Here is a 24,583-nt window from a genome sequence, read left to right on the forward strand (position 1 = left end):
GGTGCAAGTAGATTTAATGGACCAAAAGTTCATTCATTCTCTAACAACTATACTCTTATGTATAATTGTTATTTTAAAAAAAAAGTACAGATCTTCTCAAATTGTGCACATTTCTATGAACAGTTTCACTAACAGCATTTTAAATAACCAGCACTTTAAGTTCTTGACCAGCTCAAACCCATGCTTATATTTTTTAGAAGAATGAACAAACTAAATAGAAGGGACATTAAATTTCAACATTATCATATTTCAGTGACATATGTTTACGAGTTCCCTGCAATGCACAAAGAAAAGTTTTATACCCATTTGTGCTTATGAAGCAATGTTCTAACACACTGGTTTTCAACCTTTTTTTTTAATCAAAGGTCGTCTTCTCGAAAACGAAAGCCATGGAGCGCCCTGTAACATCTATTGTTTTGTGCTTAAGAGAGGGCATAGGGAAACTGTATTTTGCATTAAGATAAACAGAACTTAATTTATTCTTTACAAAAATCCTGATTTCACTGAAGGCAAAAGAGTCCTTAATTTAGGAAAGTTCAATTAAAGCCTGGAGCTGGGGGCAGCAAGTACCCACCAGCGTACAGCAGGCAGCTAAATGGGGAGGTATTTGAATAAATTCTGTGTATAAAGGGCTGGGGGCTGTCGTGCTTTTTGTTGCATGAACTGTTGCATTTAACCTCTTCAAGGCCTTGGGCCTGCTCCTTAAAACCACCTTAATTTCCTAAAGTGTTGTCTAGAGCTAAAGTGCTCCTTTAGCTGCTGCCATGCTTTTCCATTCTGGCAGAAATTATTGTTTTATATAGTTTGATTTTAAGAGTGCATTCTGGCATCCATTTGGGGAAAAGGCACTATATAAAAGCAAAATCAATATGAGGGACAGTTATATTTCCTGAGCTTTTTCATTAGCTCTAAAATATATACATTCAGAGGGGGGTGGCACGGGGAGAGAACAATGTTGGTTTTACTTAGACTGAAGGGGACAAGACAAAGCATGGAACAATATGTATTGCTGTTCACTGGCAGGAGAGCTAACCTGGCATTTTTGCAGGGCATAAGCAGGTCTCTGCTCTCACTACTTCCAAGGCAACACCGTCTCCTGTGATGGGCATAAAAATACTGGAAAAATGCACAAGTACATGTGTTTTGTTAAATGAGGTGTTGCTTGGGTTGTACTCAGTTTTCACTGAAGTCAAGCTGACCATGGGCTGAATACTCACAAGGAAGCTTTGCCTTTGCACAGTTCTAAGAAGGAATAGAAGAGGACAGAGAGCAAGAAAATAATGCCGAGTGAAACTCTTCCTGGAATGTTCCTGAATTCCGCCTGTGCTGTCTTTATTCACTTCCCCCAAAGTGCAGCAAAATATTATTTTTTCCTACCTGATCAGGCTGTCCCTTTAAACACCCTTGGAAAGATCTCCGGCCACATCACACAATATATTTTCTAAGATGTGCAAGCACAGAGCTGGAACAAATCCTGAAAAAAAAATGTAGTACATTATTCATTAATTAGAAACATTAAGATATTGCAGTGGATTTTTAACCCCCAAAATCATCACTGCTTTGTGTAAGCCCAGCTGAAAAATTAAAATTCATAGTGCCACATTAGCAAGCCTTCTAACACAGGTTACTAAACCAGAAGAGCAAGCATCTTATTTCAGCTTGGAGTAAAATTTCACCTCACAATGTCTTTTCAGCATCACCATGCAATTATGTGAGAGGGAAATTGCACACAAACTTTTTTTCTCTTTTTAACATGGGCATGCTATAATACCTTTTTCATTAGTAGGAAATACCTGCTGTCTGTAGAAAAATAATTTGTCTTGGTTTTGGAAAACTAAATTATCTCTTATAAAAGATTAGCTGAAAAGCACTGGCTAAACTTCTAAGCATTCCAGATTAAATACAAAGTTTTTCTTCTTTCTGGTGACCTAGTGATCTATGTTGTGAGTTCAAAAGTGAACTCAACAATTTATTTATTTCTGAAACTCAGATAAGGCATCTGGAAGATTTTATCAATGTGATTTTGCCATAATTCAGGGAAATGGGAAAAAAAAGCCCAGAAAAGTTATCAGCATGCTATTGTCCCTTTGAAACCCAAGTGAAGCTTCAAAGCAGTGTGTGAGCTGGCAGTAACAGCACCTGTCATTAGAACAACATTCGTAGGACAATTGATGTGTAAGATCTGTCTGTTGGGTTTAACACACCACTTAGACTGTGTGGCCATCATCTAGGAGCTTTACATACATCTTCCCATGTGTTTCTATTTGTATTAAGCTCACAGTTTTGTTATTCACAGAAACTTCCACCCTGTTTTGGCTTCTTTTAGGGTTTTCAGTGAGGTAAGACAGTGAAGCAAATGAGGGTTGGACTGCAACACCAGGAAAAAAAATAGACATTAAGGGGAATTTCATTTTTATTATCACAGATATCTGGCATACAGATCAAAACTTATTTCAAATCCATTTCACGAAGGTGCATCAGAAAGATGTCTCTCTCCCTGTTGCACAACCATTATATTACATGACTGCGAGGCGTAGCTTGTTGAACATGTAATTTCATCATGAGAGAGTGCCCCTTGCTGTGCGTGAGCTGCTGCATTATAGGAAAGGCTTGGATTAAAAAGAACAAGCCTCCAGCTAACATTGCCCTGCTCCTGCAATTGTACAGTCTCTCTCATAAAAATAAGAGACATTTGTCCACCAGATTCATTCCTCTTGCTTTAATATATAAGATGAGCTTTTGTAAAATGTTTCAGTGTTGTCATGCCATCCATCACCATCCCAGGACATTCCTTTTCTGCCTCATCCCACCATCTGCTACTTCCAGCACCTGCTCAGTATTTTCCTGGGCAGCATGGGAGCTTGGCCATTTTGTCCCCCTCTGCACCCTTTTTCCAGGGGGGAAGGTGCAGGAAAGCATTTCTTGCTTCATCTCTAAATGTAGCAACAAGGAAGAGCTTCACACTTCTTGCAGTCCCTTTACATGTCTCAGTATTCTGCTTAAGTAACTGAATGTTGGTTTAATACCAAACAAAATGAAAGAGTGTGCCTTATTTCTTACTTAGGGATCTCATATTATGAACTCCGCAGTTCCATGTTAAATTCAAGGCCAATAGTCCTATCCATCTCTGCTGATTTTCACCAGGAATATGGCAATCATACAGAGAGCACTTTGGCTTCTTTTTATACCTTAAGAGATGCCCTGAATCCCATTTTCATTAAAAACAAAAAACAATCAAGCAAACAACAACAACAACAAAACACACACACAAAAAAACCCACCTGAAATCAAGGCCAGTCTTACATCACAGCTTCCCTTTGCTTATTTCTTCATTGCTTTTTCCAAATCAAACCACAGAAAAATAACATTCACCATCTGAAAATTTTGACTGCTAAAGTGAGGAGAGGCAAGAAAACTTCCCTTCTGTTTTTATAACAGAAAGATTTATCACAGTTTGCTAAATTCTAGAGTGATTAAGTCATGCTAAAGAAATAACTAAAACAAGGGTTTGATTACTGGCTTCTGAAGTTTTATACTTGGTTGAAGAACACATGTTTTGATTTTAAATGTGATAATATTTCTTCAGTATAATAAAAATATTGCTCTCTTTCCACAACTGGTCAGAGAGAAGTCAATAAAATATGTACAGAAGAAATGCAAGCAGCATTTGGCTCAATATAAAGATTGATAATGTAACCACAAAAAAAAAAAAAGCTTTTTTATCATCATAAGTCTCTCCTGCTTTTTTTTATAGTTTTCACTGAGCAAAACAATCCATCATACTTGAACTTCATGCACATTCCTGAAGCCACCAGTTAGTACAAGTCAATTTTTAATTATGATATTTTTACAAAACCTAAAATTTATTTCCTGATTTGGTAAAACACTTTAAGTAGCAAGTCATCGATATAAATTATGTAAATCTCGAGTGGCCCCAAAGTCATTAATCTGACTGGATTTCATAGTGAAACATAATATAGCAATAACCCACTGGCTCTCCATCTGACATCACAAAGCAACGAAAATGCTTACAATAGTGATGAACAATGGGAAATTATAGTTTTGTTGTAGACAACAAAAGAAGCTTAACCTCTTAAATAAATTGCCCATTGAGTTCAGAATACCTATTATGGTCTTAGATTTAGGGCCAGAAGAAATTGGATCTGACATCTTCTGTCAACTCTAAAAAAGACAATAACAGATGTAATCAGCTACAGCTCCTTGCAGAGAGCAAAGAACCCCAAGTCCAAAATATTGGTCTTTAAAGTCAGTCGCCTGTGAGCTTGTCCCTATCCTGTTCCTACAGTAAATCCTGTTGTCAGGAGTGGAGGAGAATCAGTGGGGAGGACTGACTGCAAGTTGTCCTTTGGTCACTGCAGTCTCCTGCCATTTTCCAGCAGTCCTTTCTGTTTCAGAGGAAAACCCAAGAAGTTTATTGTGTCCATCCTCCTCCGGATGGCTTTTCACTGTTACAGTCCAAAGGCTACAGAGCTGCTGAGAAGGTACCCACCTTTCCCTCCTTCTCCCACCGCTGCTCCTCACCCAGGGTCAGCCCAGAAAGGGATCCCTGCAGTCTGCAAGGTACTCTCTCCTCTCCATACCCTACATCTGCTTCACTCAGTTAAGCTAGCTTGTGTAGACCTGCTTTAAAACATCTCTCCTTTTTTTTTTTTTTTTTTTTTTTTTTTTTTTGGTTTTCCACCAGCTGTTCTCCGTTTTGGTGGCCTCCTCAGTCCTTTCCAGCTGCTATCTCTTTAGGCACAGCTGTGCTGGGTCTGTCGTCATCTGCTGGTAACAGCCTTCTGCCTTTGCTTCATTTGTGTGCTTGGACATTGTCTGCATATTTATGGTCTTAATGTTGTTAAAATACTTTTGAAGAATTCTTCACTCAGCATTCCGTCTTTCTCTCTCTCTCTTCATTTAAAAGAGAGTTAGCATTATTGCCTAGGTCAAAGTCTATGTGGACTAACATCACCCAAATTCTTACAGACCAGAAAAGAGGAGCTGTTAGAAGGCAGAATATCCTGTCTGTTAAGCCTTTCCAGCTTCTCTTGCTTTCTGTATGTTTTCTTTCACTTTATGAAAGTTTGTGCAGGAGACCAGCAGGTAACATGAAGAAATTGCAGCAGTTTAGGATGTTTGTTAAAATGCAGTTGCAGAGTACAACAAGATTTCTTAAAAAAGACATGTTGACAGAGGGAAAGAATCAAACCAGATACTAATTCCTGCCTTCAGAATTTTTTTTGTCCCCTTCCTAGGGGACAATTCCCACACACTCCATTCTTTCTTTAGCTCTTGAAATTCTTTCTCCTTCCATTTACACAGTAAGATATACAGCCAGTACTTCAGTTCATATTTTTTGAACTTCAGATGCTCTTTTCCATATTAAAACATCTCACCGGAAAACGCATATCCCTATTTATACTTTTTATATTAACTCAGTTACACGGTGGCAATAAAATTCCATAATAAGAAATAAGAGCTCTCATTGCACATTCACGAAGCCCTCCAAAGAACAGAAAAAGAACAGACCGTAAGTCTCATAAATCCAGCTTAATTTATTCATAGTGAGAGTCTACAAATCAGACATTTTTATATTCCAGGATATTTATGTTAAGATGTTGAATGGATAAAAAGAAATCCCAACAATAATTCAATGATTGATGATAAAATAACAAAATAGATAATAGCTTTTTTTTTTTTCATCAAAAAATGAAATACTGTAAACATTAATTTGGCTTGTAGGCATTAAATCAAATCTGTGGTGTGTGAGGGCAAGGCTAGCATTTCAAAACTTCCAGATCTCTTTAATCCTCTGAACCAGAACCTTTCAACATCTCTGCTTCGATAGCAGCACTAATATGCAGATATTTTCCTTTTGTCAAACATTAACCTTTTGGGGCCATTCTTTATATCACACTCATTTTTTTTTTAATTTTATTTTTTTCTCTAGGAGGTTTTTAGGTATTATACCCAAAATAGAAAGAAAGAGAAAGGGTATAGTCTGCTGGTGGTGTCAATCCAATGTGGTTGGATGTATCTTGGTTTCCTTCAGGCCCATGGGAAGAGGATGTGTTTTGGTACCACCCAGATGGTATACTGGAAAAAGGATGTGGCAAATGCCACCCTGTGGGTGTCCTTTAGTTACATTATAAAGGCCCCTTCTCTGTGAACCATGTGATTGCTCTTGCTGAGTCTAAGACCACCATGAAAACTGTTTTCAACTACTAGAGGCCACCATGAAAACTGTTTCAGAACTAGGATTTTTGTTCAAGCCATCTAGATCTGTATGTTTCCGTAGGTAGAAATTCCCTATTTGCCACCCGAAATGTGTTCAGAGATGTTGCTCCTATAGTGGATGTTCTCACAACACTATCCTTTAGCCTGCAGAGTTCCCTTCCCCCCCGATAACAGCGACATAAAATGCCTCCTCAGTGTCCCTTTTGCTACTCTCAGCAAATTAATTTTAATCTCTACTTACAAAGCAAGCTCTTCATTCCCCTGATTACCCTAATAGCCATTCCCTCTGCTTGCGCAAATCTGAACAGTACGCAGGGATCCAAACGAGGTCTATACTGTGGCATTAATTTAACTGTTGCTCTACTGTATTCTCAGCACTCAGAATACCTTTTCACACCAGAGTGGAAACAGTTTTCTTGCAATCAGACAGTACATCCTGGTCTTTCTCCTTCTCTTATTGACCCCTTTCTATTGTTAATTCTCCTGATTGCTAATGTACTGCTCTGCCTTGAAAGTATGCAAGTCTCATTTGTATGCGAACAGGAGTTGAAAGGGTCTTTGGTGATAATTCTAGATAACGGTATATAAGATCTGTGCATACTCAGCTCAATAGTATTTGTTAAAGAAAGGAGGCAAATGAATGTGCAGCAAAAAAAAAAAGAAAATTCTGTAACTGAGCTAGAAAGGTAAAAAGGAAGAATCCAGTAAATATCAGTCTTTTGAGAAAATGGCTTTCACTGCTCAGCAATTCTTCACCAGTTCCTTATTTAAAACCTCTGTGGCACACATTGATGAGAGAGAATTTGACCTGCAGAGCCTCATAGGAGAAAGCAAGGTATGCTGTAGGTCTGCTTTTCAGTCTCCAATTATGAATGCTTTTTACTGATCATATAGATTAGAAATTAAGCTAACAGGACTTTCCTACCTTGAAGAAAGGTCCTGTTTTATGGTATTTCTGCTTATAGAAACTATTTCTCCTGTTTAAATTTGTTCAATTGTGTATTGAGGTCAATTTCCTCCAAGGATAGAATGGCCAACATTGCAAAATTTTCTCTTGCGTGATTTCGGTGTGATTATGAAATTCTCTAGCTACTTTCAGGAATTCCCAAACAGACAAACATTTTTGCCTTGCTCCTTCCCATTTAAGTCCTTGTGAAACACCTTAACACTGTAAATGCAAACGCAGACCAGGCTGGTTCCTGCCTCACAGCAGCTTACAAAGCTGATGGTGAATAACATGCAGCACTGCCAAAGCCCGTCTGTTTTTCCTGCCTCCTCCTCCCAGAAGAATGTGCAGTCTACACATCTTGGTGGGACCAAATCCTATTCCGTTCTGCATAGTTACAGAAGGATTTTCTAAAAGGAGATGCATGGGCCTTGAAGAAGTAATGTGGCGATTCCATATCCCTGATGGATTCAATCCCTTGTTGTGCATGAGATACAGGACAGTTGGGCAAGATAGACAAATGTTTGAATCAAATGGCCGTTTTCATGAGCGGAAGGAACAAGTACATAGATACTTATTTTATCTAAGCCCTGTAAGAAGAGATTAAAATTATATATTGTTGTTTGCTGTCTGCAGAGAGTCAGTGTTGCTCTCACTCACTAATGATGCACTGATGTTCATGCTTTATTTCAGTCTTCAGCAAGCTCTCACAATTAACATAAAGAGGGTAATATTTATGCATTAGTTTCTGTATTTGACTTCAGGAAGCAGATGAATAAAACTAAATACGTGTCAACTGTTAAACTGTGGGACTTAATACGTTTTTGGAAACAGGCAAAGGAAGTTTTAATTGCATACAGAAAGATTTCAAGATCCCTGAGATCATGTCCATCTGATACTGATGACTTCAGTTTCCCATATCAGATCACAGAATTTACAGCCAGACACAGCACCCATTTTGCTTAGATTATTTCTTTTGAGCAGTAATGACCAGTAATGAAGCAGCCAAAAACCCAGGTGGCACTCCCGAAAATGCACATTTTAGAGCCTTGAGACCTGATCCTGCAGCTGCCAGCTTCACCCTGTGAAAACCATTAGCAGCTGGCTTCACGTCTAGAAAAAGAAAATGAAATATGCTGCATTTTCACGGCCATCAATCAGCAGATGCAGTGCCAAGAAAGCTTCATAACTATGCAGATATTGCCAATTGATATTACAAAAAAAAATATTCCTTTCAGGAGAGAAACACGGAGACAAAAAAACAACAACAACAACAAAAAACAGACGATCTCAAAGCATACTTGCGTGCATGGGACAGTGCTTCCTTTCTTATTGAGAGGGGAGGGGACTGAAACTAGGAAGCATCTCCACTTTCAGAGGCAGCAGCACTCACCCTGGTACCCAGGGACAGAGGTGGCAGCAGGGGAGTGCTCCTCTGTAGGCCAACTCGACTCCAGACTAGCTTTGCTTGCTGTTAAATCTGCTGTTCTTACCAGGAGGAAAGTTCTGAGAGCAGAAGACCTTAAAATGAAAAATAAAGTTGGGAAAACTAAGATTTATATGATGGATGCAGGCAAACACTGTGGGGAGCAATACAAAAATATAAATAAACAAGAGAGGTTGGTTTTTGTTGCTTCTGTTGTTGGAGTTTTTTGTTTGTTTGTTCTTTAGATTCTGCAAAATGACTGAAAACCGTCAGAAGCCTCACTGATCTTAAATGTTATATTTCCAAAGATTTGTCTGGATATACCCCTTTTTATTATCTTTACTGACTTCCTGACAGAGATACTGAAATGTCTGGCATGACTCACGCTGTGAGCAATCCTTTTGTGAGAACTGAATGAAAACAGACTGATAACAAGGGCAATTTCATTAAAAAAGAAAAAAAAAAAGCTAAATGACTGGTTACATGGGATGTTATTGAAATCATGCATGCAGAATGTTAATACTATCTTATTGTTTTAGATCATGTTTTCCATGGCTCAGGAGAAAGTATCTTTGTCAGCTCAGTGGAGAAAGGTTGGAGATGATTGAAGTAAAACAGCAGGAGGAGGCTGATATGATTAAGTCACATAGCCAACTGCCCATGTATAACACAGTAATGGAGGTGAAAGTAGAGGGCAAACTAAAATTAAGTCGAAAGGACACAGGAGACAAAAGGCTACACATATAGGACAAGGAGAGGATGTGCAATGAGCTGATTTGTATAGCAGGCAGAGTGCAACATTTTCATGCCCTGTATTTAGATATTTCCTGTTAATATTGATGCAAATGGGGTATTAACTTGTGCTGGAATGGACAATCTCCTTAGTGAACACGCATGGAGACAGACATGTTTAATTAATTTTGCAGTCTTGGGCAGAGAGGTCAGACAACAACCCATGAGTAAAATCCTCAGCAGCCAGATTGGACAACAGGAGAAAAAAAGGAAGATTTGGGAGAAAAGCAGGGTCAGCTCTGGACCCACTCTGGAGATTATTCACACTTCTTCAGCAGAAAATAAAGTCTTAATTTTGCTAGAAGCCACCAGGTAAGAGTTTCATTACTGTAGGAAATCTTGGATGTTACAAAGCCAGCATAGTCTAAATTGTTCCCTCTGGGCAGGACGATGCTAGATACAAGTCGTGGAACAACTGGTCATACGAGCCATAGGGCAACCAGGGTGTCAGCACTGCAGTGCTCTCCAAGGAAGAAATGATCCATAAAAAGTCATTAGAAACTTCTGCAGTTTGGAGCAAAGGTTGTCGTGGGTCACATCATGTCAGGCTGGCATTGGGTCCCCAGTAATCTCAAGCAAATGAGTTGGGAAAACAGAGAGCTTGTAGACATGACTTTTGGCAGCCAACTTCATGGCACTGTTTCATCTTTTCTTGGTGCTGTTTCAGCTTGAGGCCTCGGTTCACTTCAAAATAATTTTCACTGATAGTTTACATCATTGTGTACACTCACAAAGAGCTGTGCAATACATGATTACTATCTCCAAATGTTTCCTGAAGACAGCAAGACCACCTGGTACAATCATGTAGTCACCAGACACTACAGAAGGAGGTGATGGAAATTCCTATAAATTTATGTAGTCACTAAGAGCACATGATTCTCTGTCTGTGGGTAAGGAACCACAAAAACAGAGAACAGTAACAGGCTGCTGGTTACCGTCTCAGGGAGCAGGGATCTAACTTCTTTCAAGGCGAGGAAGCACTCTGTGCCTTGGAGAAGCTGACAGGACACTGTCCAGCACTCGTGCTGAAGCAAATATTTTACCTCCTGTCCATTGGCACACAGAGTTGTGATGGGAAGCACTCACAAAACAGGAAACCCAGCGCCAAGGTAGTTTGTGCCACCTTAATTTGTTCCTTGTGCTTGCAAATTACAATTCAGTCTCTGAAGAATGATCATGCACTGAGTTGCTCAAGGACTTGTGCTTCCTTCAGTGCCCAGGATAGATGGTGCTCAATTACTGAGTCAGTAGTTCATGTCTTTCTTATTTGTGAGCATGTGGCTCTAATGCATGTATGCCACAAAATAGCAAAACCCATCTTGGAAGTGCCATTCATTTCCTGATAGGCTTTTTCCTTCTTTATTATAGTAGCTGGGTGCTTAATGCACTGTCATTAATTTACCTTCACAGCTGTTGTGGGGTGAAGGGCAAATACTATTAATGTTACCAAAGCAAAGGGAAGTAGTGGAGGTCCATTAACAGGGAAGGAGAACAAATAAAATAACATAGGAAATACCAATGCATTCAAAGTCTGTGTTGCTTCAGCTTTCTTAGAGAAATTTAATTTTGATCAGATATCTAGTATAGTTAATTTTGAGAAGGTAATAGGAATATAAGCCAGAAGAAGGAAAAACAGCTAAAAATGGGTATAACCAGGTTGGCAGTAACTGATGAATCTACCCTGAGTAATAGCCAAATCTATCTGAATCATTAAAAATTGTCTTCAAAAATTTATGGAGAACCTCTGAGATCCAAAGAAGGACAAAGACAGAAGCACAAATTCAGTATTTAATATCAAAAAGTGAAGAAAGGATGATGTGGAATTTAAAAACCAGGCAGACTACCTTCTATGCAGGTTCCTAATGACTCACAACTTGCAGAGTTATTAGGAAAAATTAACAAGAATAAAATTTGTTACTGAGGGTAGTGCACATAAAGCACACCAGCTCATTAGACCTGTGCACTTGGACTTGAGAGGCCACAGCTGGAGAGCTATGTCTAATTCTGATCATCAAATAAAGCGGGACAAATTGGGTTTAGTTCAGAAAAGGAGCAACAAAGCTAACAAGAGGCCTGCAAATGTGACCTACAAAGACAGTTAAAAGAAATAGGCTTGTTTATCTTAGGGAAGACAGCACTGAAAAAAGGCAGCATTTAGTTTTCCAATATGTGGAGGAGAGAAGGTAGCAGTGGGTTATTTGCTATGTCTGTAGACAGCAAAGGAAGAGAGAGACCAGCCTGATCTTGACACAGATATAGGGTAGATCTTTTCTAACCATGAAGAGAGGTAAGCATTGGGACACCTCATCCACAAAATTGCATTCTCCTGCAGCCGAGAAGGGAGGGGATAGGCAAACCCCTCCGGTGGGTGGCTCAGCAATGCTAAATCCTGCCTCAGCACAGGGGAAAATCAGAAGATGAGGGAAAGCCAGCGTGGATGATTAAGAACAGACTGCACCATATGAACTGACTGGCTTCTCTGAGAGTGCTGCTGGTCTAGTGAATAAAGGGTTGGCGTGAGGTGGGATGTATCCTGGTTTTGCTACCATCTCCAGGCCAACATGCTAATCATTTTAAGGACAGGGAAACGGGGCTAAAATTGTTCCATCCACAGAGATGTCTGACATCTGAACACTGAATATCCCAAAGGGGAGCTGGGCAGGAAACTGCTCTCCCCTTTCATGGAAAATATAGACTTTTCTTTTCACTCTTTTACACTGGAATGAAACCTAAAACCTTTGAAATGTTTAGTACCAGCACTTAGAGAAGTAAAGGGAGAAAGCTCCTCTAGTGTCCCTCTCCCCTTGCCCATCCCCTAATAGCCGTCAGCCTGGGAGATAACGGCATTAATTTGGGAAGTTTTGCTGGGGTTGACTCAGAGTGGAGACTGAACCTCTCATTTTACAGTCTCTCATGTGCTTTGATCATTCCAAAGTGAAGAGCTTCCTACCTTTTCTTTCCTCCCCCTTTTATTTTCCTCCAGCAATTCCATCCTAAAAATCACACAACCACAACTTCAATGGAAAAATACACTTCTGTGAGAATCTCAGCTGCGGCAAGTCAACATTTTCCAACAGAAAAAATGTTCATCAGAAAGCCTGCAGCCAGCTCCAATATCAAGATCACAGCAGCAGCTAAGCTTTAAGTGCCTCATATTTCTGCATATCAGGGTCGTCAGTCAGGGACCCAGAAAACGAGGAGCACAGAAGTAATGATCACCTCTGACATGGCTGGAGTGACTTATCCGGTGTGACATAGGCCCCGTGGCAGCCATATCAATCAACTCCTCAGGGCAGCTTTCTCAGAGTCTTTTTTTCTTTGAAACATCAATATTAGCTAACATTTTTAAACGCTGTCATCTGTTTCAGTCAATCTTATTCTTCATAAATTAAGTCTCTTTCTATTGGCAAAGCTGGAGGTTATTTGATGCTATCAAGCATCAAGAGGACAACTGTGTGAAGGAACAGCATCCTTTCCCTTGCTACTTATATTTGCTTGTCTGAGAAATATGTGCAGTGGCAGAATATTCATTTCTACCCCAGCAAGAGAGTCAGCAACAGTTCTGATGCCCCAGCCCAATATAAAACACCTCTTAGCTGTTTTAAAAAGTTTAACTTTCAAAATATTTGCAGGATCAAAGATTGGATTTTTTAGGTAGTTTGATCTTGCTACCCAACTTTCTACTTGTTTTTTTCCTCCTTCATAACATTTGGATTATTTAGATAAAATCTTAATGGGTAAAGCTAATGCTTTTCCAGCCTATCCATGCAATTGCCTTGATGCATTTATATGCAATAATCTCACAAAGAGCTTATACTTTTCACTTTTATCAGCCAAAAAGCATATTGGAATTAACATATGGTATCTCACTCTATTCACTTTATACCAATTCCAAATACTCAGGGGCAAGTTGTTAGCAGACAGAAAGTAAAACAGGCATGCAACATCCATGCCAAACCCTAAGCAGATAAGGGTATGAACAAGCTCCCCCTTGTTGGTGAGCAGCGGGGACTGTTCAGAGCACTCTCCTCAGAGGGACTGTGCAGATAGACCTTTGGGGCAGCACCTGAGGGCCTGAGGAAAAGAATTTGCAAGGTTCATAGGGAATTTCTGAGAGCTGCTCAGAAAGATAAATTCTGCATCAAACCAACACACTCTACACAGAGCACAGACTAACAATGGTAACATCTCTAAAGTCCACATATATTATCCCACGTGTGGAAAATGGGATTCTGTATAATCCATGGTGCATGGTGTTAAACACGGATGGATTATGCGACCTTCCCCAGTCCTTTCCTGCCCTATTTTCTTGGACCTTGTATCGTGTTGCCCAAGTGTCTTGTAGTTTCGTGCTGCTGGCTCAGGCTAGACATTAGGACAACAGGGACAGGCAGTCTGTTTCCCCCATGTATTTCTTGCCTTCTCCTTCTACCAAGGTTTTGTCTCCTAGACAAGGATTTTTTCCCTAAATTCTCACTGACATTGTTGGCGGGGCTAACCCAGCTATAGTGTTTATTTTACTTAGGCCAGAAGAAATGATTAATCACTTTGTTTATTCTCTTTAATCTTAATGCTGTCTGTTAGCAGTTCCAAGTCCTACTTAGTCTGGCAGAAAAAAAAAGCAACCCTTATTTTAGCTATTATACATAGATATACCTACCTTATAAAAAATAAATAATTAAAAAAAATAAAAAGCAGACTCTTCCACTGTATCAACATATACCATATGCACACATGAATATGATCACAAACTAGCTCTTTATGTCCTGTTCTCATGTCATTTAATGACTATTTGCAGAGCCTTTTGCAGAGATGGAGTGCCATTTCTCATGAAATCATAGCCAAAATAACCTTCTGCTGTAAGAAAACTTTGAAAGGATATTGGTTATTCAAAATTACTGCAAATTATTATTGCAAATAAGATTAAATCTGTATAAAACTCCATGTCATTCTTGGCATACACCCATGAAGTCCATGGATGATCCTCAGAAAAAGTTTGCCTTGAAAGAGAAAAGATCATTTTTCCTAACTTAGAAGAGGATTTTAAATGATGCAATGCATTCCAAGAATAGGACTGAGAAGAATATTTGAAAGCTGCAATCCCATGATCAGAGTGATAATGTTTTGGGTCCCAGATTAAAGAGAAATATTCAGCTTTGAAGTACTCTTTGTAGTCAAGGAGTCATAATGAATAAGTAACAAATATTAAGAAATGAGTTTGAGAGAAATACAGAGAAATATAGATGGTTCAGGTGGCCATTTCAAGTCAGAGCTACTTTATTATCTATATTAGGATTTTCCAGTGATGGAGATTCTAATGGCAGGCCAGACTTACCAGCAACATGATGGAATCTGTGTTATGGCTATGAAGAGCTATGACCCTTGCATCCTTAAGTACCCTTGCATACCTTTTAAGGATCCCTTTTATGGATGCAAGAATGCAGGAAAAGCAGTTGTCTTTCCAGACTGATGAAGTCTGTGTTTTGCTGCTGAAGGAGTATGTAAAAATGTTTTCAGGTCACATACAGATCCAGAGCATTTTGGATTCATAGCTAGAGGAGTCATATTTATGTGGCTGATCACTACAGCATGGGAGATAAATCAGAATTAGACATCCTTGCTTGAGGAAGAGGACAGGGGAATCCATCTATTATAGAAGGACCATCAAGGGAGCAGAGTGGTCTCCTTGCCTCACATTCCCATGCAAGCACTGTAGCAAAAACTTATAGATAAGAAGGATTATCATGAAGAGCAGCAGGCTGTCCCTCTTTTCAGCACTTGTCATGCCAAAAATATCTCTGTGCTTTTTACACTGGGTAATCAGGTTTGGGATAAGTGTCATGCCAAGATGCACTTCATTCTCCTATATGTTTATGTGGTGCTGTGTGTACGCATTGCTTTCCCAACACCAGAACAGTAGGAGCTGTGTAACATCCAGCTTGTAGAATGACGAGGTCTTGCAAGAGACCTGTACTTTGGGTCTGGCTGTCCTGCAGTCAGGGCAAGGAATATGAAAGAATAAAGAGTAACGGCTCGTCATAGGCAGCAGTTAATGTGAAGGAAGGCAATCAAGATAGAGAAAATGAAAAGACGAAGACTGTGTACCTTGGAGCAAACCCAGCTGATACGAGCTCCCTCGGCAGAGAGTTTCCAGTGAACAGAGCTGGCAAAAATGGCATTGCTGACGCTTTTCTTACATCATCAGGATCTACTGTAGCTTCATCTTGAAAGTGACAAACTATCTGGACTAGAGAAGAAGAAGCACATTAAAAAAAAAAAAAAAGTTTAAATATGTCCTTTCAAAATCTTCAAAAATGACTCAATCCTTCCTGTTTCCAAGATATTTCATTTCAGTCTGAACAGGAGTTTAGTGTGATGTACAGTTATTATCATTCTTTCCTTCTGATTTTAGAAATTCTATTTCTCTGTAAAAACTGAAAGGTTTTAGTTTAGATTGAAGTAAACCACTTTTCCTCACTAGACCAGTGAATTGCAAATCATCTAATTAGTAAATTTTCCTAGTGCCTGTAACATCTGTTCAACAGTTGCCTTTTCCAAAATTTACTACAGCATAGCATTATAGCAGTGTCTCTCTGTCCCTCCTACATGCAATCTTTTCCTTTCTGTGTTGCTCTGGGTGTTGTCTGTGCTCATGTTATTGCAACAGAAAAATGTAGAACATCAGCATCTGTTAATCCTTTTATACCTCAGGTCTTCACATGTTTGGCCAACTCTGCTTTGCATTGTGCCTGTCTGTGTCTGGAATAGCCTCAAAATTCCAGATATGGCTAAATAACCCAAAGCGTAGCTGGGCCCCGCAGTGCTGCTGGAAGGTTATTTTAGAATTAAGATAATTCAGTGGTTTAAGTGTGTTTGCTGGATCCCTAGGAGGAAACTTTTATCCCAGTTTGCAGGGATTTAGCCATTCAGTTGTTATTAATATTGAGCCATACTGCTGAATCTACATGTTCTGTAAGGAAATAACCTAGATTTTAGTGCTTTCTTTTACACTTATTTCAGCAAATAATGGAAAGGATGAAATGAAATTCGTCCTTAGCCTAGAATTTTACTGTGGCATGTCAGAGAAGGCATGAGAGGTTAAAAATAGCTACCAAAGACCTTCACAGTAAGTTCGGACCCTGGCTTTTCTTTCACACCACATTTGAAAGTAATATGTGAGTAAAAGTGAGAATTGTAGTTCCTGACAAAAGGTTAAGTTGGGGGTAAGTGAGCAAATTGTGGGGGCTGAAATCATAAAGGGAAAAGTAAAGTCATCTCAGTCCTGAGACCCCAGGCATGAGGGCTGGGTGTTCTGGTGTTCGTCAAACAAAAACACAGATCTGTCCTCAACATGCTTTGAGTGAGAGACAACAAGCCTTGTACTGCGTACTTCTGTTGATGAAAAGCTTCACTTTGGACTGCTGAGACTGAAACATGCCAAACACGGTCAGCTGCAGACTCAGTCTAGCCAATGCAAGAGTCAAAAAAAATAGAACACAACAATAAAAAACAACCAAACACTAAAAATCCTCCCCCCCCCCCCCAAAAAAAAAGTCAATTCGACATTGATTTTTTAGTATGTAGGGAAAGTCTTTGAGGCACATGATGATGCCATTTTTAACCATCCTTTGTCTCAATCAGTAGATAACTTTGAACTTTATTCATAGCAAATGAAATTTGAAGAGTGAAAGTTGCTTGAATGGCATGGGACAAGAGTGAGGGTTAAGTATGATTATTTGTTCATACTACAGTGCAGAATAAAATACCTCTCTCACCTCTAAGATGAGAGAATACACTTATCCAGAGCAGTTCAGCTTGAATGGTCTATGAGCAGCCATTTTCCGTGATGTAGAGCTTGTGGGCAAGGAAGGCAGGAGGGCAGAGAAATGCCTAAATTCTCCCATTGTGACTGGAGCTAGTGGCAGCAGACAAACCTTGCCCTTCCTTGGAGGGCGTTTGCACCTACCTCCATCCCTTCAGAAATCTGCTCTGTGAAAACTTCTCCTACAGTTAAGTGCCTCTGCCTGACATTCTCTTCCCTATATTAACAAAAAAAAAAAAAAAAAGATATTTTGTGTTTAATTATAGCCAATATGCAGTAGTTGGGGCAAAGCACAAACTGGTTTTAATATGCTTTGGAGTGGGGAAATGAGCCCTGATTTCTGCTCTGCAGGGTGATCATGAGGCAGCAGAACATTTGGTATCAGACCTGTAGCTTTTGCTGAAATTATGCATTTTATAAACACAATTGAATATGTATTGGTGCAGAGAGAGAAAAATAAAAGAAAAGGAAGGGAAATAGTTTTGAAAGCTGGATAAGTCAGCTTGTTCTTGTTTATAGACTATATAAAAGAGAGCAGTTTCAGTGGGAGAGGGATCTGCCAAGGTATAAACAATTGTTTGAGCACTGCCCAGTACATGGCAGAACTGGTTTCAGGTCAGGGAAAAGCAGCCAGCTCCAAATGCACCAGCAGAGCCTAAATCCAGTAGACAATGCCCACAAGTCATCCCCCTTCCTCTCATCTGTTTGTTTGCCCTTTGCAGCTCTTCCACCGGGTCTGTTCTGCACCCTGTGCTCTGAGCACATCCAGTGCCTCTCTGAGCATATGTGCCTGCAAACAATATTCATACAACTCAGTTTGACATCAAGGCTAAAAAGGTTAATGGGATCCTCATTTCCAAATGTAGAAAAACAAACTGTGGAGAATAAAAAATAGAAAGCCCTCTTGAGGTCACCTATGAATAAATGTGAACAGGTGTAAGGTCTGCATAGCAGCATGTGACAGCACCACTTCTCACAGTCTATCACAGGCAAAACCGTCTTTATTAATGGGCTCACAGGTGTGTTATTCAAACTGTGGTGTTAAGACCATCATCGCATTTCTGTAATGTTCCACCCACACATTTAATACTGTAGGAGACATGATAGTCAATAGCACACATGGGACTACAGCTGACTTGCATAGTGGTTTCGAGGTGTAGGTCCACAGTGTGACTTCTGGAGTGCTCTGTAACTGCTTCAGTGGGAGCTAAACCTTCCCTGAACTGAATTAATACTAAAAATAAATAAATTAATTAAAATGAGGTGCCAGGTCTTTCATGCTAAGTTTTTTTGTGTCAGATGTTGGCAGGTGCCAGACAGATCTACCTGCACAAAACCTCTCTTCTCTGGACAACTCATAAAACACAGAAATGACCAAAGCCTGACATTCACCAGGTTACACATAATCAAATTTTACAAGTTTCAAAAGCAACTCAACAATGACTGCAAATTGTTAAAGAATAAAGTAGAAAATGATAAATTGATTGCCTGCTGTTTCTTTGTGTACTAATTTGTGTTATGGCTTTCCAATCTGAAATTGCTTGAGTAGATTTCTGTCGTTTGTTGCCTTTTTTTTTTTTTTTAATCTCAAATTGCAAATGAAATTACTGTGGTAAACTGAATGCATCAATTGTAATGAAGAATTGATCAATTGTTATGTTGTAGGGCTTTTCTAAACAGTGATTTCTAGCCTATCTTCTTAAGATGAAAATTACAGTTATTAGTCAATTACCAAGTAAGAATGCAAAATCAAGTCTGTTTTTTGATAATCTTTTGATAGATAGATGGAAGAAAATCTGATATAGTGCAAGTATGTCTATAAACACATTGTTTTACCTGTGGATGGTGATACACAGATAATATTTTTGTTGAATTATCCATTATCAGAAGCATTAAGCTCTGACTACTTCTTCCTTCAGTAATACTGCTTTTTGTACCATCTTTTTCAATAAAAGGTATAGCTCTATTTTATAAGCTAAAAGTCTGTGCTCACTGTTATCAGGCAAGAAGGAGGTGGAGGAGTTAGAATTGAAAGCTCAGCATGGAAATGGCTCCACAGAAATAAAAAATTACTAAGATTCTTCTTGTCTGGTACTGTGTTATCGGTGTCTAAGAAAAAGAGAGTGGTTCCCATCAAGAATACTTCATCCAGCAATCTGATTTTATTTTATTTATTTTCTAAAGAACTACAAAGTGCCGGTGCTGCACCTCCTGCAAAAAGCACTGACAACACATAAGCTGTGGTGGGGGGAAGCCCGTCCCATCCCATCCCATCCCATCCCATCCCATCCCATCCCATCCCGTCCCGTCCCGTCCCGTCCCGTCCTATCCTGTCCCGTCCCGTCCCATCCTGTCCCATCCCAACCCATCCCATCCCATCCCCACATGCAAAACCCCCACAAAGCCTGGCTGACCAACAGGGGATAAAGCTGGTTTCCCAGATCCGAAGACCTTCTTCTGAGGACATAACTCTCCCCTGTAAATTTGGAATTGTTTTTAAGAGAGCATACATTTCAAACCACACAAAACTACACTGTGATTAGAGTTAGTTCAGTGTAAATGAGAAAAATTCAGTTGGTTTACCTTCTGCACGGCTGATCCTGATCAAAACACATCTGCCTATAATATGCACCATATGGGGCAACAATTGTCTTGTATTTATTCCTCTGCCTCCCTAATCCCCTGTGTCCTCTGCAAGCATGCATATCTGTATCTGCAGCTCTAGCTAGATGCCCAGAGAAAGGCATCTTGCCTTACGCACATATAATTATGGAGATGTTTTTCTTATTATGGTAATTATATCCTAAAAGACTGTGCAGGTAGCAGCTGTAAATGTAATGAAGGCTCAGTTGATACCAGCTGAACTAGATTCTCTTTTATATCAAAAAGCAACTTATAACTGAAGTCCTTATAGATTCCTGGAACCCTGCTATGTTTATGTATGCTTCTGTTACTCCTGGTGAATTAGCACAGATCTATGGAGCAACCAAAACAAGAGAAACCTAAACAAAAATGAAAATTTGTACCCGCTAGAACAGTGAGTGGAGACTGACTTCCACTAAATAAAATGAGTAAATGTATTTCTGGAGTGGTTTTCATGTATAGGTGCTGAAAGCCTTCCTCTTTCATGATACAAACCGGTGCCAACAGGTCTTTTTCAAGTACTAGGTGCACAACGGGCGGCATCCAGCTGTGCAAGATTCCCTCGAAATATCACCATGGCTAAAGGAAACTGTTGGCTAAAGCTGTGACCATCCTGTTTCTATAGCAGGAAGGAGCTATTGAATTTTAATATTAAAGTTGATTACAGCTGTATGTACAGAAACTGTACCTTCCGAACACTGAAGAAACAAACTCTGAGGATCACTGATAAACTTGGTTTCTCTAAATCTACTACACATAATGTCGCACTTGCACGGTTGGGAGTACACAGCTTTATCTTATCACACTGGCCAGGCAGACCTCTGACTATTTCTAGCTCATGACCTTTTATTTTAATATTTTTAAATCCATCCAAAGTGCAATAACGCCTGTGGAGTGTTTCTGCATTCTCTGTGCTATGTGCTCGAGCCCATTCCATGCTGACTCTCCAAGTTTCGAGGAGTGGGCAGCCTATGAGCGGATGAATGGATGGGGTCAATAGGAACTGGATCTTGGTCAGGAGGTGGTGAGATCCTTCTAGGGCTGTGCTTTAGTTGGGAAATGGAGCGTGTCCGTGTACAAGCAAGGAGAGCATTGCCGCAGAACAGTAATGAATAAAACCTTACTGAGAAGGCAAGAGCAAACCAAACCATTCTTCCTAAATGTCAAAGCCCTGACAGAAAAGCCCATTATAAAGGTGTGAGGAGCGTGTGGCTGCTGAAAACACTATTGTGCTGGTGAATGGAATGAATAATAGCAATGAATAATAGCAAAACAATAACAGGAAAAATTGCCTCGTCACCCTGCATACATTAGGAACTAAATCACACCCAGGATGTACGCAGGAATCTGGCATTTGGCAGCGCTCAGCTGCCTTCAGCTGGAGTCCCCTTATCTTTCTGCCAGTCTTTGCTGCATCCTGGATTCACTGACAATAAGTTAGCAGTGACATGTTCTCCAACGCTATATCATCCACATGCAGAATTAAGCTGAAGAAGTGGGGGAAATGTGTCCAAAATTCAGCATTTACCAAGGGAGCAGTCTGGAAAAATGTGTGGCTCTCAAATTGTAATTAGCCCACATCACAGTTTAGGCATGGAAACAACTCCGACTCTCAAAGGGGTAAACCATGGAAATCAAATTTCCATCTGAATAGAGCCCAGTGGGTTCTAAAATCAAAACATGAGTTTGTTTTTGCTACTGCTATTTAGGAAAGCTACATTTGCAAGTGTATGTTCAACTGAGATTAGGAGGTGAGAACAAACCTTTTCATATTGTTTCATTTTTTCATTATGAGGAATGAGAGCAAAATAGACCAATCAATAACAATAATTATAATTTTCTTTTTATTGATTACTCCGAAGTCCTTAAAGGCATCACCATTAACTTAAAGATAACTTGAGGAAATTTATGAGGTTTTAAATTCTCTTCTGACATAGCAATAGTAAGTGATTTCTATATTCAGATGCTGATGTTTTCTGTCTCTGAAGCCAAGCCAGAATTAGTGGGGATGAAACTTGGTAAAATTTAATAGAGTAATTGACACAATTTGACTGTTGTTTTTTCTAATTGGCACATTCAATAGATGAGGCTACATTTCACCAAGCAATGACACTACAGATTTCCTCTGTCTTGTCCAGCCTCCTGATATTTTTTACCATGTGTTCTCCCTGTCGTGAAATTGCCTCTTGGTGAGAGATGCCAGATAGAGAGTCCAGGAAAGAGAAACATTTCAAAAGACAGCACATCTTCCGGAAACTTCTTTGCTCACCCAGGTCATTTGGTCCCTAGTGTGTTGTCGTCCCCAAAAGGAAATATGTGGTTCCCTCATCATCCCTGTTTATGGAGTGCAGAACAAATCTCTTTGCTGAACATCTCCTGTCACAGTGCTCCAAACTCCATGTTAAGCTGCCCAGAAGTTCCTCAGACTTTGCTCACCTTTCTTTCAGGGACCTCTTGTTGTCACTTACTTTGTTGGCCTTTCTTGACACTTCTTCTGTTCCTGTGTAAGATACTTGTCCATCTCTATCTGCGTACTCCTGTGGAGCTCATAGCTCATTATTCTGCAAAGCATTCAGGGGAAACACAGGACAGAGGAGAGGTTGCATGTAATCAATTCCTCTTTTCTAAACCACAAATTAAAAATAGAAATGCAAGCCCATATAAGAGATACTAGTATGAATAAATAATTGTTTTCCCTGGAATTGAATGTTGGCCCCTGGTTTGTCAATAGCATATTGCGTTACTTCGTAGGAGACCAGAATGATAAGTGACGTTCCCAGGCAAATGAAACTTGGGTACATCACACAGACAGCATCTTTAGATTTTAGGAGGATTTTTTTTCAATTGCACTTTCTCTCAGGGCTAACTCCTTTGTGTTGAAAAAAAAAAAAACAATTCCCTAAGAATTAAGCAATATACTCACTAATTCTGCCTGGTGGGAGTAATATGTAGTAAGAGTTTCAGTTGCACATACTGTAAGTAGAAAATTTCAAGGGTAAAGCATAAAGCATCCATAGGACTGAGAGGAGAAAGAAAGGGATGTGTTCCCACTTTGCTACCTCTGTCATTTGTGCTTGGACAACTCTGCAGCAGGAAATACTACAGATTCTTGTTTCAAAATGTATCAGGTCCCTAGAGCTGAACAGTCTAAAGCCTGCCTTAAAAGCATGCTTATTGTATAACAAATACATGTGAAACTATCTTTAATTGTGTGCTGAGTTGCCCTGGTTACCAGAAGACACCTTATTTTCAAACAGTGTAATATCTAACGGAAAATGTTAAGCAGCAGATGCCTAGAAAACCACATTCCTGCTTGGCCTGATTTTTCTTCTTAATTCTGTCTGTTATTCAGTCCAAATAATATGTATGAAAAATGTCTTCTTTTCAGTGGGTGCTCAGTCTCTTCCTAGGTCAAATTTTCTATAATTACATTCATTTTACACAAAGGTTCATTTGTTCATTTATCTCTATCAATTTCATTCTACGAACAAAATATGACTTGTTCAAGAACTAGCCATTATGAGTATGTGGCGTTTATCCAATGATCTTCATTATTATTTCAGTTCAGTAGGAGGTTCTTCTGCTTCTGAATTATCTGAAAATAGCTTTATTTATTAGTTATCATAGTTTTCATAAAATTATTATGTTTTACCTACCAGAGGAGCATGAATGTTTCAAGCATTTTTTTATAGTGGTCATATTCATATTCACAACAAATTCCTGTCTCTGAATAATTTTAGAAATAAATATTCTCTCATCAACACGTAGAATAATTGTGTTAAAATGGTAGCAAATATTAGTGAAATAAGGCAGTGACTTCTGTCTGTAATAAACTGTCAGATGTTTCTTAGCTACAAATGCCTTATCTATTAATTGTACATCTGTAGCTTGCATCCACCAAAAGAAACTTTTAGATGTTATCAGATCGGTGTCTTCTACTGTTATACTGAATACATCCATTAGCAGCTTGGAAAGAATTTGCCTTTCCCAGTGTCTGCCTTCCTTTTCTGCCCAAACTCTCTTTCAACATATGGTAAATCATCCTATTGGGAAGCAGACGGCACTTCAGAAGCTTTCACCTGAGCTCTGCTACATCAGCGAAATACAGCCACCAGGCATGGAAGTGGCCGCCGATGAAAAGTTTTCCTTCTGTCTCTGAGACAAGAAGAGAAGAAAGCCAACACAGCCTTGGTCTGCCACTGATTTGGAGGTACAGCTTAATACCCTAGGCATTTTGGAATAACTTTCCAAAATGAAAATATTTCATAAGTTTTCTGTGAAGAGAAATTCAAACACTCAGGAAAATGTATTGTTCCACTATGGATTTTAGAACAATAATAAGAAAAAAAAAAAAGGCAGAAAACCTGAAAATCTGCCAGATCTGCCAGGGAGAGATTGCACAAGATAACCATACATCATACAAACCTCAAAAAGAAAAAAAAAAAAAAAAAGGATTTTCACTTGTAAGTTTAAATATATATATATATATCTCCACATTCATATACACACATGCGTGTCGCTGTGTACCTACATACACATAAGTGTGTGTATTTCAGATGCCACGCTTCGGAAGCTCCCTGGCCCCTCTTCTCCTTGGCCGGGTGCGAAGACACGTGGGAGCCCTAGGGCCAGCCTGGGCTGGGAATTTCTCTTTCCCAGCCACAGGACAAACACAACACATCACCAAATTCTGCTGTTGGTTCCTATTATCTGA

The 24,583-nt window shown here is 39.4% G+C and overlaps 1 protein-coding gene and 1 long non-coding RNA gene across 6 annotated transcripts in view; one reads left to right on the forward strand and one right to left on the reverse strand.

The window, feature by feature from the left end:
- LOC310901966 overlaps positions 1-4,838 on the reverse strand; it is a 50,421-nt gene extending 45,583 nt beyond the window's left edge. For 2 of the 4 annotated variants that reach the window (XR_014586348.1, XR_014586349.1), the window contains exons 1-2: positions 4,511-4,838; positions 1,378-1,474 (exon numbers count right to left, since the gene is read on the reverse strand). This is a non-coding gene — a long non-coding RNA (uncharacterized lncRNA). The remainder of the gene's footprint in view (positions 1-1,377; positions 1,475-4,510) is intronic. The other 2 variants (XR_014586350.1, XR_014586351.1) reach the window with 2 other exon arrangements.
- LOC310901963 (von Willebrand factor D and EGF domain-containing protein-like) overlaps positions 1-24,583 on the forward strand; it is a 178,788-nt gene that overhangs the window by 9,949 nt on the left and 144,256 nt on the right. The window lies entirely within an intron of this gene.

Source organism: Anser anser, assembly GCF_964211835.1.
Source record: "Anser anser genome assembly, chromosome: 6".
Taxonomy (NCBI): domain Eukaryota; kingdom Metazoa; phylum Chordata; class Aves; order Anseriformes; family Anatidae; genus Anser; species Anser anser.